General features: G+C 42.6%; 1 protein-coding gene, 1 long non-coding RNA gene and 1 other non-coding gene across 12 annotated transcripts in view; 2 read left to right on the top strand and 1 right to left on the bottom strand.

Moving 5' to 3' along the window:
- The window catches only part of LOC118948156 (uncharacterized), a 166,423-nt gene that overhangs the window by 124,047 nt on the left and 26,595 nt on the right, over window positions 1-15,781 (top strand). The window lies entirely within an intron of this gene.
- Window positions 301-4,622, top strand: LOC149975395 (uncharacterized). Of its 10 annotated transcripts, none has more exons than XR_016488257.1 (5): window positions 301-905; window positions 1,185-1,276; window positions 1,632-1,776; window positions 2,109-2,204; window positions 3,935-4,622. It is a non-coding gene; the product is annotated as an uncharacterized LOC149975395 (long non-coding RNA). The 10 variants fall into 10 exon arrangements; XR_016488258.1 differs by having other exon boundaries at window positions 2,109-2,200; XR_016488250.1 differs by lacking the exon at window positions 3,935-4,622 and having other exon boundaries at window positions 2,109-2,402.
- Window positions 5,818-6,007, bottom strand: LOC118941223 (U2 spliceosomal RNA). The gene has a single exon (XR_005037554.1). It is a non-coding gene; the product is annotated as a U2 spliceosomal RNA (small nuclear RNA).

Consider the following 15,781-nt stretch of genomic DNA (forward strand, 5'->3'; position numbering starts at 1 on the left):
CTGCCTCTGAACTGGCGGGCTCACTAAACACAAATACTACATTTGTAAATTATGCCTGAGTGTTGGAAGGTGCCCCTGAAAACCGTAAATAAAAATACATTAAATAAAAATAAAAAACGGGAAAATCATGCCGTCTGGTTTGCTTAAAGATGCGCTATGCAAACAAATCCTCAATTTCCTGGTTGCAAAATGTTCCGTTTGTGGCAAAACAAGCAATCATTGTGTAGAGAATCATCGTACCATCTAAACCGCTGTGAAATATATTTTCCATAACCAACTGGGGTATCTGGAGTGATCAGAGAGTACACTAAAGAAGTGAAGTAGACAAATTGCCAGTGAAGAAGTTCTATGAAATGAGTCTGTGTAGTTACTAGGCTTGGGCGTAATTCCGTATATACCAGAATACTTGGGAAAAAGCCATAGGATGGTTTTTCAATACCGTTGAAACTATTTTCTTCGAAGTAAAATATTTGTAGCTACTTTTTAAGTAAATGCCTGCAGTTAACTTGTGCAATACGTTAGGAGATAAAGAACAGCGTTCTTATTTGCCTCTGTCACATTATTATGTAGTTTACGGTAGTCCCCCAGTCACGTGGTGTTTGATGACAACGAGAAGAGACCTGAGTGTTCCCGCAAGATGGCGGTCAGTCAGTGTAGATGCGTTATTTTTTTAAACTGAAGGAATTATTGGATTTCCTCTCCCAAACCCCGGGCATAAAACAACATTGATTAAAACGTTGCTCGGAACGACACAATTTCATGTGTACAACATCTAAAGACCCGCATCACTATCATGGGAGCTTTGCCGTTTCTAAAAGGACGTATTTCGGGGGTTTTGGAGACTTCATTTTTTCCCCCACCCCCATACTGCTAAACAAGGATGAGGGCGCGATTTGCTGGTTTTGGTAAGGTTCTCAAAAGTATGTGAAATCACAAAAAATACTGTCTGGACCCTTCTATAAAAAAATGGATTTACATAAAAATGTGTGATTTAGTGTAGAGGATATAGGGGATGGTTGCATTTTTTGTCAACATCTCAGATTATTTTGAGCTAGTACATTCAACATGTGAATAGGAACATCTGTCTGTTACAAAGTAGTATTGGTTTTATCTCTCTAAATCAAAACAGACTGTCTCAAACACAAGGAGTGACATGTTCCAAATTCCCCCACCTTCCGGGTCAGTTGTAACAGGCTTTGGGGTGATAACTTTGGTGGTGGGTGATTCTGTAACGGCCGTTGGTGGTGGAAGAAGAGGAGGACCAAGGTGCAGCGTGGTAAGTGTCCATATTGATAATTTATTATCATGAGAACACTAAACAAAATAACAAAGGAGAATGAACTAAACAGTCCTGTCTGGTGTAGACACAAAACAATCACCCACGCAACACAATAGAAAACCGGCTCCCTAAATATGGTTCTCAATCAGGGACAACGATTGACAGCTGCCTCTGATTGAGAACCATACCAGGACAAATAGAGAAATAGCAAATCATAGAAAAACTAACATAGACAACCCACCCAACTCACGCCCTGACCATACTAAAACAAAGACAAAACAAAGGAACTAAGGTCAGAACGTGACAATTATTACCTACGGCTGAAAATAACTTTTGGTTATTGGATCGGCAGTCACTCACCAGCATTCCTACCTGAAATACAACTTTCCTGAATTGGATCCTTGGTTTGTACCCCATGAGGCAATTCAACTGATCCCAGGTGCTGCTCCAGGGCGCAGCAGACTGAGAAGAGGTGTGGACTTTTGGTTTGACTCACGGTAGGTTTTGACCAGAAGCAGAACCTATTCAAGTAAGTCAGGCCACTGTGTGTTGGCTGATGAGCTGCTAGCTAGCAATTTTACATACTAGTGTTAAGTTAAATATCAGCTGGCTAACGCCATATTAGCTTGTTATCGTAATGTTCACCTATTTATCATTGTAAATTAAAAACTCATTTTCCAGATGCGTTTGTAGAGATCAGCAATGGAAGAGGGTGAAAGGATTTTCTGCTCCAGCTGTCAGAAAAGGAAAACTATGAAGACAGACAGAGATAGTCAGGGCTGTCTAATTGGAATATAATGAAGCTTGATTCTTTGATGTCTGTCCTCAGATATGGAGAGCTGTGAAAGCCTGTCTGCAGATGAAGAGGTCCCAGTGAAGGTCCAAGAGTCTGCAGGCCCATCCTTGTATGCCATAGGATTTGTGGGTACTTATGTTAGCACATGTTGTACACAACAATACAGTTAAAATTCACACAATGTAGGCTACAAACGTATTAAATCAAATCAAAGTTTATTTGTCACGTGCCCCGAATACAACAGGACCTTACAGTGAAATGCTTACTTACAGGCTCTAACCAATAGTGTGAAAAAAAAGGTGTGTGTAGATAAGTAAAGAAATAAAACAACAGTAAAAAGACATTTGAAAATAAGAGTAGCAAGGCTATATACAGACACCTGTTAGTCAGGCTTATTGAGGTAGTATGTACATGTAGGTATGGTTAAAGTGACTATGCATGAATGATGAACAGAGTGTAGCAGAAGCGTAAAAAGAGGGGTTGGCGGATGGTGGGACACAATGCAGATAGCCCTGTTAGCCAACGTGTGGGAGCACTGCTTGGTCGGGCCAATTGAGGGAGTATGCACATGAATGTATAGTTAAAGTGACTATGCATATAAGATAAACAGAGAGTAGCAGCAGTGTAAAAGAGGGGTTGGGGGGGGCACACAATGCAAATAGTCCAGGTAACCATTTGGTTACCTGTTCATGAGTCTTATGGCTTGTGGGTATTACAACAGTAGCAGGCCAATCCTGCTCCTGGAGGTCTGCTGGGTGTGCAGGCGTCTCTTCCCACCCTGCACTAACACACCTGATACAAACGTATCAATCCTAATGACTTGATAATAATGTGTATTATTGTTGGGCTGGAATCTGCTCACCCAGTAGATCAGGGAGTACCTGATGGATATTTTTGTTTTTCTAAAATTGAAGCTTTAGTAATAATAGCATAATATTAGCATACTTACTAAGATGTCTAACATTTACAACATTTACAAACAAGGTAGCTTATTTCTACATTGAAATTATATGTTGATTCATAACTTTTTTTTTATTAATTGTTTAAACTTGTTTTAATTGTAACGTAAAAACATCGTAACGACCCTGGGTTTATAAGCGCGGAAATCGACTCTGCCGCTGGAGTGAGCATGCTTTTGTGGCAGTCGACAGCGCGCCGGACCTCGGGCTCGAAGGTTCGAAGGTCGACAGCGCGCCAGACCTTGGGCTCGAAGGTTGAGGGTTCGAGACCTGCTCCCTGCTGTTTCATTACAATAGTATCCAAGATGAACTAGTGTCAATGTTCATTAATTACAGATCAGAATTCTACAATCAAAAAGGTGTGAAGGGGATCTGTCTCTAACTTGTCTGTGTTTCTGTCTCAAATGAAAACAACCTTTTTGTCCAGTTGTAATCTCTCTGAGCGGTTTTATTTGATTGTCATGCTGTCTCAGGATATCATCCATTTAGCTGCTTGTCATAATGGCATGCATTACCAATGCAACCATATGTCTACAGTATGGTGGCATTACTGGCCTAATGGACATGTGCAATCAATGTGCCCCTTGTCATCATTATACATCAGCAGCAGACAATAGCTAAACTCATATTGTTGAGCTAGCTATATGTTCTACATTTGAAATAGATAATGTATATGAGGCTAACCATAAGCCAGATTTGTGACATGATTTATCTGACATTAATTTGTTTAGTGCAAATTCAACCCTTGTATTCTAGGTACATTATATTTTATTTCAGCTCATGAAACATGGGACCAACAGTTGACATGTTGCATTTATATATTTTTCAGTGTATGTACACTGAGTGTACAAAACATTAAGGACACCTTCCTAATATTCAGTTAAAACCTTTTTCCCTCAGAACAGCCTCAATTCGTCAGGGCATGGACTGGGGATGATGGTGTTGATGTGAGCCATGACCAGCCTTTCAAAGCACTTCATGGCTACAGACGTGAGTCCTACGGGTCGGTTGTCATTTAGGCAGGTTACCTTGGTGTTCTTGGGCACAGGGACTATGGTGGTCTGCTTGAAACATGTAGGTATTACAGACTCAGTCAGGGACAGGTTGAAAATGTCAGTGAAGATACTTGCCAGTTGGTCAGGACATGCTCCGAGTACACGTCCAGGTAATCTGTCTGTCCCTGCGGCCTTGTTGACCTGTTTAAAAGATCTTACTTAACGGGGACTGTCTAATTCGTAACATTTTTTACTATATTGCAAATATTCAGAGATGCAGAGAATGAAGTTGGGTTACTTCTAAGTAACTTTGGCTGACTCCTATGTCATCATCTCCAACACGTGACCTTCTATTCTAGAGCTTTGCTTTGGTGTGGATTGAGGCCTGTACATTCATATCAGTTGTGTTCCCCTGTTGTATTCAGCTTTCCTTATTTCTATTGTGGATTGTGTTTCTGTTTGCCATCTGTACCGATGAATGAATCGTACACACAATGTGCAAATATTAATATTTTTAAATTATCAGTAATTAAATTTGATGTGGATTAAATTGTTTGGTGAAATATGCAATAAAGGAGAGTAATTGCCCATAATTCTGCATGTTTGTATCGTTGTACTTCCAGTTTTGGTCATCATGATTTAGTGACTGCAAAGAACATTTATGGATCTACTGGGATTTTTAAAAGACAGACTAACTTTCTGTTTTGTCTGCTTGCACTCAAGAAATAAGTATAGTTGTGTCAATCTTTTTGCAGGCAGTTGTGTTCTTTTGATGAACGGATTTGCAATTTTGATGGTATTGTATTTTTTATGAATGTTTTTTTTTTTAAAAGACAAGTACATTTTCAAAAAGCATTTACTGTTTTATAAAAGTTGTGTGTTTTGTGGACTCTGTTTTGAAAATCAACAACATTGTTCCAAAAAATGATTGTAGGCGATTGAAACTGTAATACATCAAGGCAGTTGCTCCCTGATTAAATAGTACAAGAGTACACCCTGCTGGACAAAAAAGCTTACTGCACCTGGTATTCCCAGGCAGTGTACCATCCAAGTACTAACCAGGCCCATGCTTAGCTTCCGAGACCAGGCGTATTGTGACTGGTATGGCCGTAAGCCAGTGACTGTATGGTGTATATATGATCTGTAATAATGCCGTAAGCGAAGGAATAACTCTTGCTACGCTATATCAAGTTTTTGTCACTTGAAAAAGTGCAGTGTGACATCATAGAAATAATGGGATAAACATACATAGTTACTTTAACACAGGCAGATGAGTTACAAACCTTGTATACATTTAACGACATATATTTGAGTCTTGTGAAAATAGCAGGCCTATCAAATATTGGCTTCAGACAAATACATCAGATAACGTTACCGGTATGTGAGGCAGTCCATGTTACCAGAACATGACTTTAGCACATTTCATAGTTTATACTGTATAGTCTTCTTGTGTATATATATCCAAATCATAAGTGTTTTTGACTACTTTAGGACTTTATTTGTGTATCTGTTTGATCGTGTGTATTGCGCTGTTGAGGAGAGCTTGCAAGTAAGCATTTCACTGTACCGTTTACACCCTGTATCCCGTGTGCGTGACGAAAACTTTTTTTTTAAAGATTAATGCACCATTCACATCAGCTATCATAATTAATATAATGGTGACCGACCTGACCAGCACTGTCTAGACATCACTGACACTAAGATGAACTTGTACAATGTGTAACTACAAATAGACCATGCTCCTAACAAACTATAAGGAAGCAACGCCTTATTTATATTTACAACGACAGGGGGTGCACCGTTCCTGGAGGTACTGCAATACCAGGTCGATGCGTGGAGTGGACGGAGCAAGCCCCTATTCCATCTCCCTATTCCAAAAATGAATTTAATATATGGTCCCCAGATAGGTGACGTATCAGATATTAAACTGATAAGAACAGATTTTTTTTCTCCGTTTGTTAAAAAAAAAAGAAGTTTTGTCACATTAAACAGCTCATATACTTTTACATCATTTTTACACATAACGGCATACAAGCATAAAAACACATCATTTGACGATTACATTTAAATTTGTTAAAAGTACATGTTGTTAAAACCAATAAAAACAACCATGAATAAAATGACTTTTCATTGTAAAAAACATCAAATCTGTAAAAGCCATTTAAAATGTGTACAAATGATTTAACAAGATAGAATTGTTCGAAGACATGAAAAAACATGTTAAAAAGTCACTTTGTTAAAAGGCTGTCTTCGATCCTCTGTACAGGAGCGGGGTGAGTCCTTATCAAACTCGCCTCACCCTGCTCCTCTGAATAGATTATCATCCGGTCCTTCGGGGCCCAGAGGAGATCCCTCCCCTAGTCGCATCGCCCTAGGCGCCGCAGCGCTGTCAGGCCGTGGCCGCCGGGACCTAGGGTGTTTTGGGGGACCCTTCGCCTGGGGTCGAGGCCCCCTTCCTTCCGTACCACACCAGGGCTTCCGTGGCTACCATGGCCACTGCCTGGGGGGGTGGTCTCTACATTTTTCGCTACCAGCAGGTTTCGGGAGGACCACAGTGCTTCCTTCAAGCATGTGAGGGTGGGCCAGAACTTGGTGAAGTCCTTCGATGGGATAGGCCTTCGGCCCACCCCATACAGCACAAGCTGAGGTGTTAGGTCCTCCCCTGCTGGCAGACACGGGGTGATCAGGGGTTCTGCTTCCTTCTACCGGTCCCTGTAGCTCTGCACTCCCAGAGCAAGTGCCTCACCGACTCTTCTTGGCCGCAGCCTGGTCGGGGACACACGGATGTCCTCGCCATGCCCCGTGAGTGCATAACGGCCCTGACCGGGAGGATCTCGTGGGCGACCATCCAGGACAGGTCCCGATGCCGATTCAGGAGAGCAGGATGGGCCACGTTGCGCCAAACTGTTGAGGACCTCGCCTATAGCGAGCCCGCGCACTGGACACACTGGTTCCCGATCCTGCACAAGAGAGAGAAGAGAGCGGTGTTTAGTTAAAACCGTGACTGTTTCTTTTTCCAGTTTAAAATGTCTTAAGAACTTCTGGAGCTGGACGTAGTGCGTGGGTAGCAGGAAAGAGACTGGGCCTCGCAGGTCGACTGGGATCAGCCTCAGGGTCCTGAGGTAAGATCCCAGCCAGAACCGTGCGAGGGCCTGGGTCTTGTTGTTGACCGGGGAGGTGGCAAGAGTCAGATGTAACGCTGTATAGCGGCTGCCCAGGAACAAGTAGAGGTCAGGCAAGCCTTTCCCCCCCTTGGACCTGGGCCTCTTAACCACCTCCCTCCTCAGCCTCTCCCGCTTGCCTCCCCACAGGAAGTAAAAAAGCATCCGCTCCAGGGCTAAAATACTCCTTTGAGGGGGAATAAAAACAGAACTGATTAATAAAAGCACAGGTAAAATCACAGCTTTAATGATTAAAACCTTGCCCTCAAAAGTCAGCTGTCGTAATCCCCAAAAACCCAGTGTCTGTCTTACTGTCCCCAGGATCCCACTCCAGTTACCGCTCCCTCCTCCCCCCCGGTCAAACTTTACCCCCAGTACCCTTATGTCCGTCCTTTTGACTGTCAGAGGTAGTCTGGTCAAGTCTGGGTCCAAATATCTCTGGTAGCGTTGCTGCCACAACTGAACTGAAGCAATTTGTCCACTTGATGGCGCCAGAGTTCCACCGACCGTTGCTTTTTCCAAGCTGTCCCGTGTGGTACATCAAACTGCATGACTTCAATACATCAACGCAAGAAATGTGAACAATAATAATAGCCTATGTATTTTTTTCTTCTGTTGAGCGTTGTATGATAAGGCCATTGTGAGGAGGCCTTCATAAAGTTGCCCTCCTAAATTACTAGAGGACAAACTTCAAAGATGTCCATCCATGGCACTGGACTGAAGTGAGAGCTTAGGCCAGAGCGGTCCTGGCCTATGGTCCTGGCTGCCTAAATGTTTCCTCCTCATAATAAAGGTGGCACTTTTGAGGCTTACTTTTACATTTAGGCTTACTCAGTCACTACAAGAAATGTCATATCATGGTGGTAAAATTCCATTTTGGAAATGAAATGGTTGTGCTTTTTGTATTGTTCTGACTTCATGGGGCCTACTGGAATGAATGGGCTGCTTATTCACACACTACCGTTCAAAAGTTTGGAGTCACTTAAGAAATTCTTGTTTTTGAAAGAAAAAGCACTAAGCACTATCCCATTAAGGGGATAGCCCCGTTTTTTCAATTTTCGCCAAAAATGACATACCCAAATCTATCTGCCTGTTGCTCAGGCCCTGAAGCAAGGATATACATATTCTTGATACCATTTGAAAGGAAACACTTTGAAGTTTGTGGAAATGTGAATTGAATGTAGGAGAGTATAACACAATAGATCTGATAGAAGAAAATACAAATAAAACTTTAAATTGTTTTGTACCACCATCTTTGAAATGCAACAGAAAGGACCCAAATCTAGTCACGACCCTGGTTGTAATTTAGATGGTGTCCACAAGAGGGCAGCAGTGTATGTGCAACGTTTCAGACTGATAACTGGAAGACTAATAAGCAAGCTGCATGAAATTTACTATGAAGTCACCCAGGTGTCCTTCACAATTTGCCCAAGTGGCTTCCAAGTGGTCGAATTTGTAAATTGATACATTTTCAAGAATATAAAACATACAAAAATGCTATGCTAATAAAACATACAAGTTTACACACTCCCAGGAATGTCAAAACATTTTGGATCATTAGCTTCCCTACATAAAATGTGTTAACAGGAGACCCGAGACCCAAGAATGCTGATCCAATGTCTCCAAACACAGAGGTGTTCTCTACCTCCTTCTCTCCCTCCTCCCAGAATGAGAGGTAAAATGTTATCACAAAATGTAGTATCTCGGGGCTGTTCTCCAAGCCCTTTCTTCAGCCTCCTGTTGCTCCTTCTTCACCACATCTGTGTGTGAAAGGACCATTTCAGGATGTCAGTGATGTGCACGCTAAGTAACTTTTAAGATTTTGACCCTCTCCACTGTGGCCTGTCGATGTGCTCCCTCTGCTATCTCCAAAGTCCACGACCAGATCCTTTTGTTTTTCTCATTGAGGAAGAGGCTATTTTCCTTGCACCACTCTGCCAGGGCCCTCACCTCTTCCCTATAGGCTGTCTCGTCTTTGTTGGTAAACTGATCCACATGGCCCTGCGGGGGCAGTATGCAAATTGTAGTGGGTCTAGGTTGTCGGGTAAGGTGGAGGTGTATATGATCCCTAGCCTCTCAAATCACTTCATGATAGCAGAAGTTAGACCTTAGCTTTCTTGGGTACAGGAACAATGGTGGAATCTTCAAGCAAGTGGGTACAACAGACAGAATGTGGAGAGATTTGAATATGTCCGTAAACACTCCAGCCAGCTGGTCTGTGCATGCTCTGAGGATGCAGCTAGGGATGCCTTCTGGACCGGCAGCCTTACAAGGGTCAACACACTTAAATGTCTTACTCACGTCGGCCATGGAGAACGAGAGCTCACAGTCCTGGTGAGAGGTGGTGACCCGCGTCGGTGGCACTGTGTTTTCCTCAAAGCGGGCGAAGAAGGTGTTTCGCTTATTTAGCTATTACTTTAATGATAAGCAGGATATGGAACGACTACACTTGTTTATTCAATTGTATTTTAGTTTTGTTATTTTAGTCACGTTGAAAGCAATTAGTGGTGTGCACCAATAATCCACAATTCAATATGATATTGATATCTACTCACCGGCCAGTTTATTAGGTACACGATAATGGAACGCTCATATAGACAACGAGTCACGTTGCTTGCTATGTAAAGCAGGCGGACAGGCATCGAAGCATTCCATTACTGTTCGATTGAATGTTATATTGGGCAAAACCACATCAAACTTTATTTGTCACATGCGCCGAATACAAGTGTAGACCTTACCGTGAACTGCTTACTGACAAGCCCTTAACCAACAGTGTAGACCTTACCGTGAACTGCTTACTGACAAGCCCTTAACCAACAGTGTAGACCTTACCGTGAACTGCTTACTGACAAGCCCTTAACCAACAGTGTAGACCTTACCGTGAACTGCTTACTGACAAGCCCTTAACCAACAGTGTAGACCTTACCGTGAACTGCTTACTGACAAGCCCTTAACCAACAGTGTAGACCTTACCGTGAACTGCTTACTGACAAGCCCTTAACCAACAGTGTAGACCTTACCGTGAACTGCTTACTGACAAGCCCTTAACCAACAGTGTAGACCTTACCGTGAACTGCTTACTGACAAGCCCTTAACCAACAGTGTAGACCTTACCGTGAACTGCTTACTGACAAGCCCTTAACCAACAGTGTAGACCTTACCGTGAACTGCTTACTGACAAGCCCTTAACCAACAGTGTAGACCTTACCGTGAACTGCTTACTGACAAGCCCTTAACCAACAGTGTAGACCTTACCGTGAACTGCTTACTGACAAGCCCTTAACCAACAGTGTAGACCTTACCGTGAACTGCTTACTGACAAGCCCTTAACCAACAGTGTAGACCTTACCGTGAACTGCTTACTGACAAGCCCTTAACCAACAGTGTAGACCTTACCGTGAACTGCTTACTGACAAGCCCTTAACCAACAGTGTAGACCTTACCGTGAACTGCTTACTGACAAGCCCTTAACCAACAGTGTAGACCTTACCGTGAACTGCTTACTGACAAGCCCTTAACCAACAGTGTAGACCTTACCGTGAACTGCTTACTGACAAGCCCTTAACCAACAGTGTAGACCTTACCGTGAACTGCTTACTGACAAGCCCTTAACCAACAGTGTAGACCTTACCGTGAACTGCTTACTGACAAGCCCTTAACCAACAGTGTAGACCTTACCGTGAACTGATTACTGACAAGCCCTTAACCAACAGTGTAGACCTTACCGTGAACTGCTTACTGACAAGCCCTTAACCAACAGTGTAGACCTTACCGTGAACTGCTTACTGACAAGCCCTTAACCAACAGTGTAGACCTTACCGTGAACTGCTTACTGACAAGCCCTTAACCAACAGTGTAGACCTTACCGTGAACTGCTTACTGACAAGCCCTTAACCAACAGTGTAGACCTTACCGTGAACTGCTTACTGACAAGCCCTTAACCAACAGTGTAGACCTTACCGTGAACTGCTTACTGACAAGCCCTTAACCAACAGTGTAGACCTTACCGTGAACTGCTTTACTGACAAGCCCTTAAACAACAGTGTAGACCTTACCGTGAACTGCTTACTGACAAGCCCTTAACCAACAGTGTAGACCTTACCGTGAACTGCTTACTGACAAGCCCTTAACCAACAGTGTAGACCTTACCGTGAACTGCTTACTGACAAGCCCTTAACCAACAGTGTAGACCTTACCGTGAACTGCTTACTGACAAGCCCTTAACCAACAGTGTAGACCTTACCGTGAACTGCTTACTGACAAGCCCTTAACCAACAGTGTAGACCTTACCGTGAACTGCTTACTGACAAGCCCTTAACCAACAGTGTAGACCTTACCGTGAACTGCTTACTGACAAGCCCTTAACCAACAGTGTAGACCTTACCGTGAACTGCTTACTGACAAGCCCTTAACCAAATGCAGTTCAAGAAGAGTTAAAGGAAATATTTACCGAATAAACTAAAGTAAAATATAATAAAAAAGTAACACAAAGTAATACAAAATTCTGAGGCTAAATACAGGGGGGTACCGGTACCGAGTCAGTGTGCGGGGCTACAGGTTAGTTGAGGTCATTTTTGTACGTGAAGTGACTATGCATAGAAAATAAACAGAGAGTAGCAGCAGTGTACAAAAAAAAAATGGAGGGAGTGGTCAACCAGTGACCTAAGCGACTTTGAGCGTGGTATGATAGTTGCCAGGTACGTGACTTTGAGCGTGGTATAATAGTTACCAGGTACGCTGGATCCAGTATCTCAGAAACAGCCACCCTCCTGGCTTTTCACACAACAGTGTCTAGGGTTTACAGAGAATGGTGCGACCAAACATCCAGTCAGCAGCAGTCCTGTGGGGGTCGAACACAGCTTGTTGATGAAAGACGTCGAAGGAGAATGGCAAGAGTCGTGCACGCTAACAGGCGGGCCACAGACAGACAAATAACCCCACAGCACAACAAGTGTCGTGCAGAATGGCATCTCGGAATGCTGCAATTTGTCGATCCTTGTCATGGATTGTTCTATTGCAACAGACAACCACACCAGGTTCCACTCTTATCAGCTAAAAACAAGGAAGAAGTGGATCCAGTGGGCACACGATCATCAACCCTGGACAATTGAGTGCAAAAACATTGCCTGGTCTGACAAACCCCAGAACCTGTTGCATCATGCTGATGGCAGAGGCAGGGTTTGGCATAAGCAGCATGAGTCTATGGACCCATCCTGCCTGGTGTCAACAGTACAAGCTGGTGGCGGTGGTGTTCCGAGGTCCAATCAGCAGCAACTCGGCTACACAGCTGATGCCTGCTGGACTGTTCATTAACACGGTACTTCATTTTGTTTATCTGTCGGCCCCAGCCTCAAACTCAGGCCCTGTGTGTAGCTAACGGACCCTCTCTGCCCATTCATCGCCATTTGCCCGTTGTTGTCTGAGCTGTTTACCTGTTGTTGTCTTAGCTCTCCCAATCAACACCTGTGATTGCTTTATGCCTTTCTCTAATGCCAATATTTATTTTATTTTACCTGTATTTAACTAGGCTAGTCAGTTAAGAACAAATTCTTATTTTCAATGACGGCCTAGGAACAGTGGGTTAACTGCCTGTTCAGGCTGTTCTGCAGGCAAAATTGGTGTAACTAATAAACGTTCCGGCGAGTGGTAAATGAGCAAGGCATACTGGGATATCAGTTTATCCTTGCTGTTAACCAAAACAGGCACAAAACCCTTGAACAGGCTCTCAACTTAGCATATTTAACAGGCTGCTCCCCATTGTATTTACACTGGTTGGGTGGGTTAGGCCCACAGAACAATCACACTTGCCCCAATAGCCAATCAGCAAGAAGTTGTCTGGACTTCCCAAAGCTGTGGAAAGTCCACACAGTCACAATTGTTATTTATTCAAACTGATATATAGACATCAGTTCGACAAATTACAGTTCAACTCATATTGACAAACTGTAGATTTTCCATATCAGTGGCCATTACTAAAACAATCTAGTCTGATGGTTGACTGAATGGCACTGCTTCCCTCTGCAGTTTTCTGTGGGAATGAGCTGGTAGACACAACATGTATCAGATAGAGATGGTGTGATCAGTTTTCTGTGGGAATGAGTTAGTAGACAACATGTATCAGATAGAGATGGTGTGATGATCAGTTTTCTGTGGGAAGGAGCTGGTAGACACAACATGTATCAGATAGAGATGGTGTGATCAGTTTTCTGTGGGAATGAGTTAGTAGACAACATGTATCAGATAGAGATGGTGTGATCAGTTTTCTGTGGGAATGAGTTAGTAGAAAACATGTATCAGATAGAGATGGTGTGATCAGTTTTCTGTGGGAATGAGTTAGTAGAAAACATGTATCAGATAGAGATGGTGTGATCAGTTTTCTGTGGGAATGAGTTAGTAGAAAACATGTATCAGATAGAGATGGTGTGATCAGTTTTCTGTGGGAAGGAGCTGGTAGACACAACATGTATCAGATGGTGTGATGATCAGTTTTTAATACTAAACAACTATTTAACGATACACAATCTTAGAAATGACTTCATATATTTATTAAATTGTCATTTTAGTCATTGATGAGAAAAGTGTTTTGGATGAATGCATTGAACTGAATCCATCTACCAATAAATAAAGTTTGTACATTTTTGCTGGTCAAACTCTTCTTCTCTTTTGTATAATTACATCGGGCCATGTCTCTCACCGGAAATGTGCTCCTGCATTCATCCCAGTCATCAACAACAGAGCATTGGGGTAGGTCCATGTCTCTCACCTGAAATGTGCTGCTGCATTCATCCCAGTCATCAACAACAGAGCATTGGGGTAGGTCCATGTCTCTCACCTGAAATCTGCTGCTGCATTCATCCCAGTCATCAACAACAGAGCATTGGGGTAGGTCCATGTCTGACAATGTGTGCGCAATTACAATAATAATTGAACATGTTCAATTAAAAAAATGATACATAACAAACATACTGTTGACACACAGGCTATGGTGTAATGGAATGTTTTGCCATGTGTGGCTGGTTTTGTGGATTTTGACACTTATGTCATAACCAGTCATAAAATAATGCAATATGTCTAAACAGGTCATGACAGTGTTATGGCAAGTTCTATCAGCTGTTGACATTATGACATGGTTATGACTGTGTCATAAAGTGTTATGACGCTGGGTGTAAAGTAGTGTTAGGGATTATTCTATAGTTAAAATATAATAGTGGGCTCTTTGAATACAGTGTTTGACATGACAAATTAAAATGCCAGGGAGCAGTTATTGTGACAACACGTTGGTTCCTACTCTTTCTCTTAGCTACTTCATGTAGCTAACATTCTTGCTTCACATATTCCTATTTGGTTTTGAAGATACTGTTTCCCAAACAACATGCTGATTTCGGTCTACAGCATCACTGGTATTATCAGGCTGCATAGCTAATTACGTTTGCTCTGACTCAGTACATTTATTAGATTGCTAGCTAGCGATTAGCGGCTAACAAAATTTAGGCCCAACTTGCTAAGAAAACACGAACTAGTAGTGTAATTTTAGAAAGCTAGTGGTTTATATTAAGAAGTAAAGAGAAAACAGCATCGTTGTCATCAACATTGTTGCATGTGCTGCATTGAACCTGCAGACGGAGCACAAGTGTCTCATGGTCGAGGAACAACAAATGCCTCATCGAGTGACAGGGGGCGGGGCTAGGTCTGCGTGGAAAGCGGCATGGAGAGAAGCGAAGTAAAATAGATGTTACACAGGGCGTATCCCATTTAACAAATCAAACATTAAAATACCGTTATAGGAAAAGTCCAAACCAAACGGGTCCGTGCAACAATACCAGTACGTCGTAAAATACGGTATACCGTCCAGCCCTACTTACAAAAATGTATAATCTTTATCCCACTGGAAGGGTGGGTTGAAAGAGGTGAAAGGCACTACAACTAAGAACTGGGGTGTATTCATTACGCCTTGCAACGGTAACCGTTTACCATTTAAAAAGCAAACAGAGCAAATGGAGCGAAATTGGGAGGGACCTACCGGAATTTGTCCAATAGAAACTCTCCTTGTCCTTGCAAAAAAATGTTTGGGGGGAGTAAACGGGTTCTAACAGACAATGTTTTACAACAGAATCGGCGTAATGAATCCACCCATTAGGAGGTTTAAAAAAAACACATATCTGAAAACCTAAGGTTCATCATGTTACATTATAGGTATGTGGTCAGGTGTTACATTGACAATTACAGGCTCTATTATTCACTCATCTGTTTCTCTCAATAGTTACTATTGGGGAATGGAACCTTGTGTTACCTTCCTCACACCACTACAGTATTCATTTCAACAGACCTTTTCCATGGTCCATTGTTACAGCTCAGTAAATGCCCAGGACTATATTGAGGGTCAAACTGTTGAAATGTCCATTATGTAAATAGTCTTGTAGAACTCTGGTGTGGGGAAAGGGAAATGCATTTAACCAAAATGTGTCTTCCACATTTAACCCAACCCCTCTGAATCAGAGAGGTGTGTGTGAGTGGGGGGTAGGCTGCCTTAATTGAAGTCATCGGCACCCGGGGAGCAGTTGTTAGGGGGTTAACTTCCTTTCTCATACTGT

Source organism: Oncorhynchus mykiss, chromosome 18, assembly GCF_057628025.1.
Source record: "Oncorhynchus mykiss isolate SJ-2025 chromosome 18, ASM5762802v1, whole genome shotgun sequence".
Classification (NCBI taxonomy): Eukaryota; Metazoa; Chordata; class Actinopteri; order Salmoniformes; family Salmonidae; genus Oncorhynchus; species Oncorhynchus mykiss.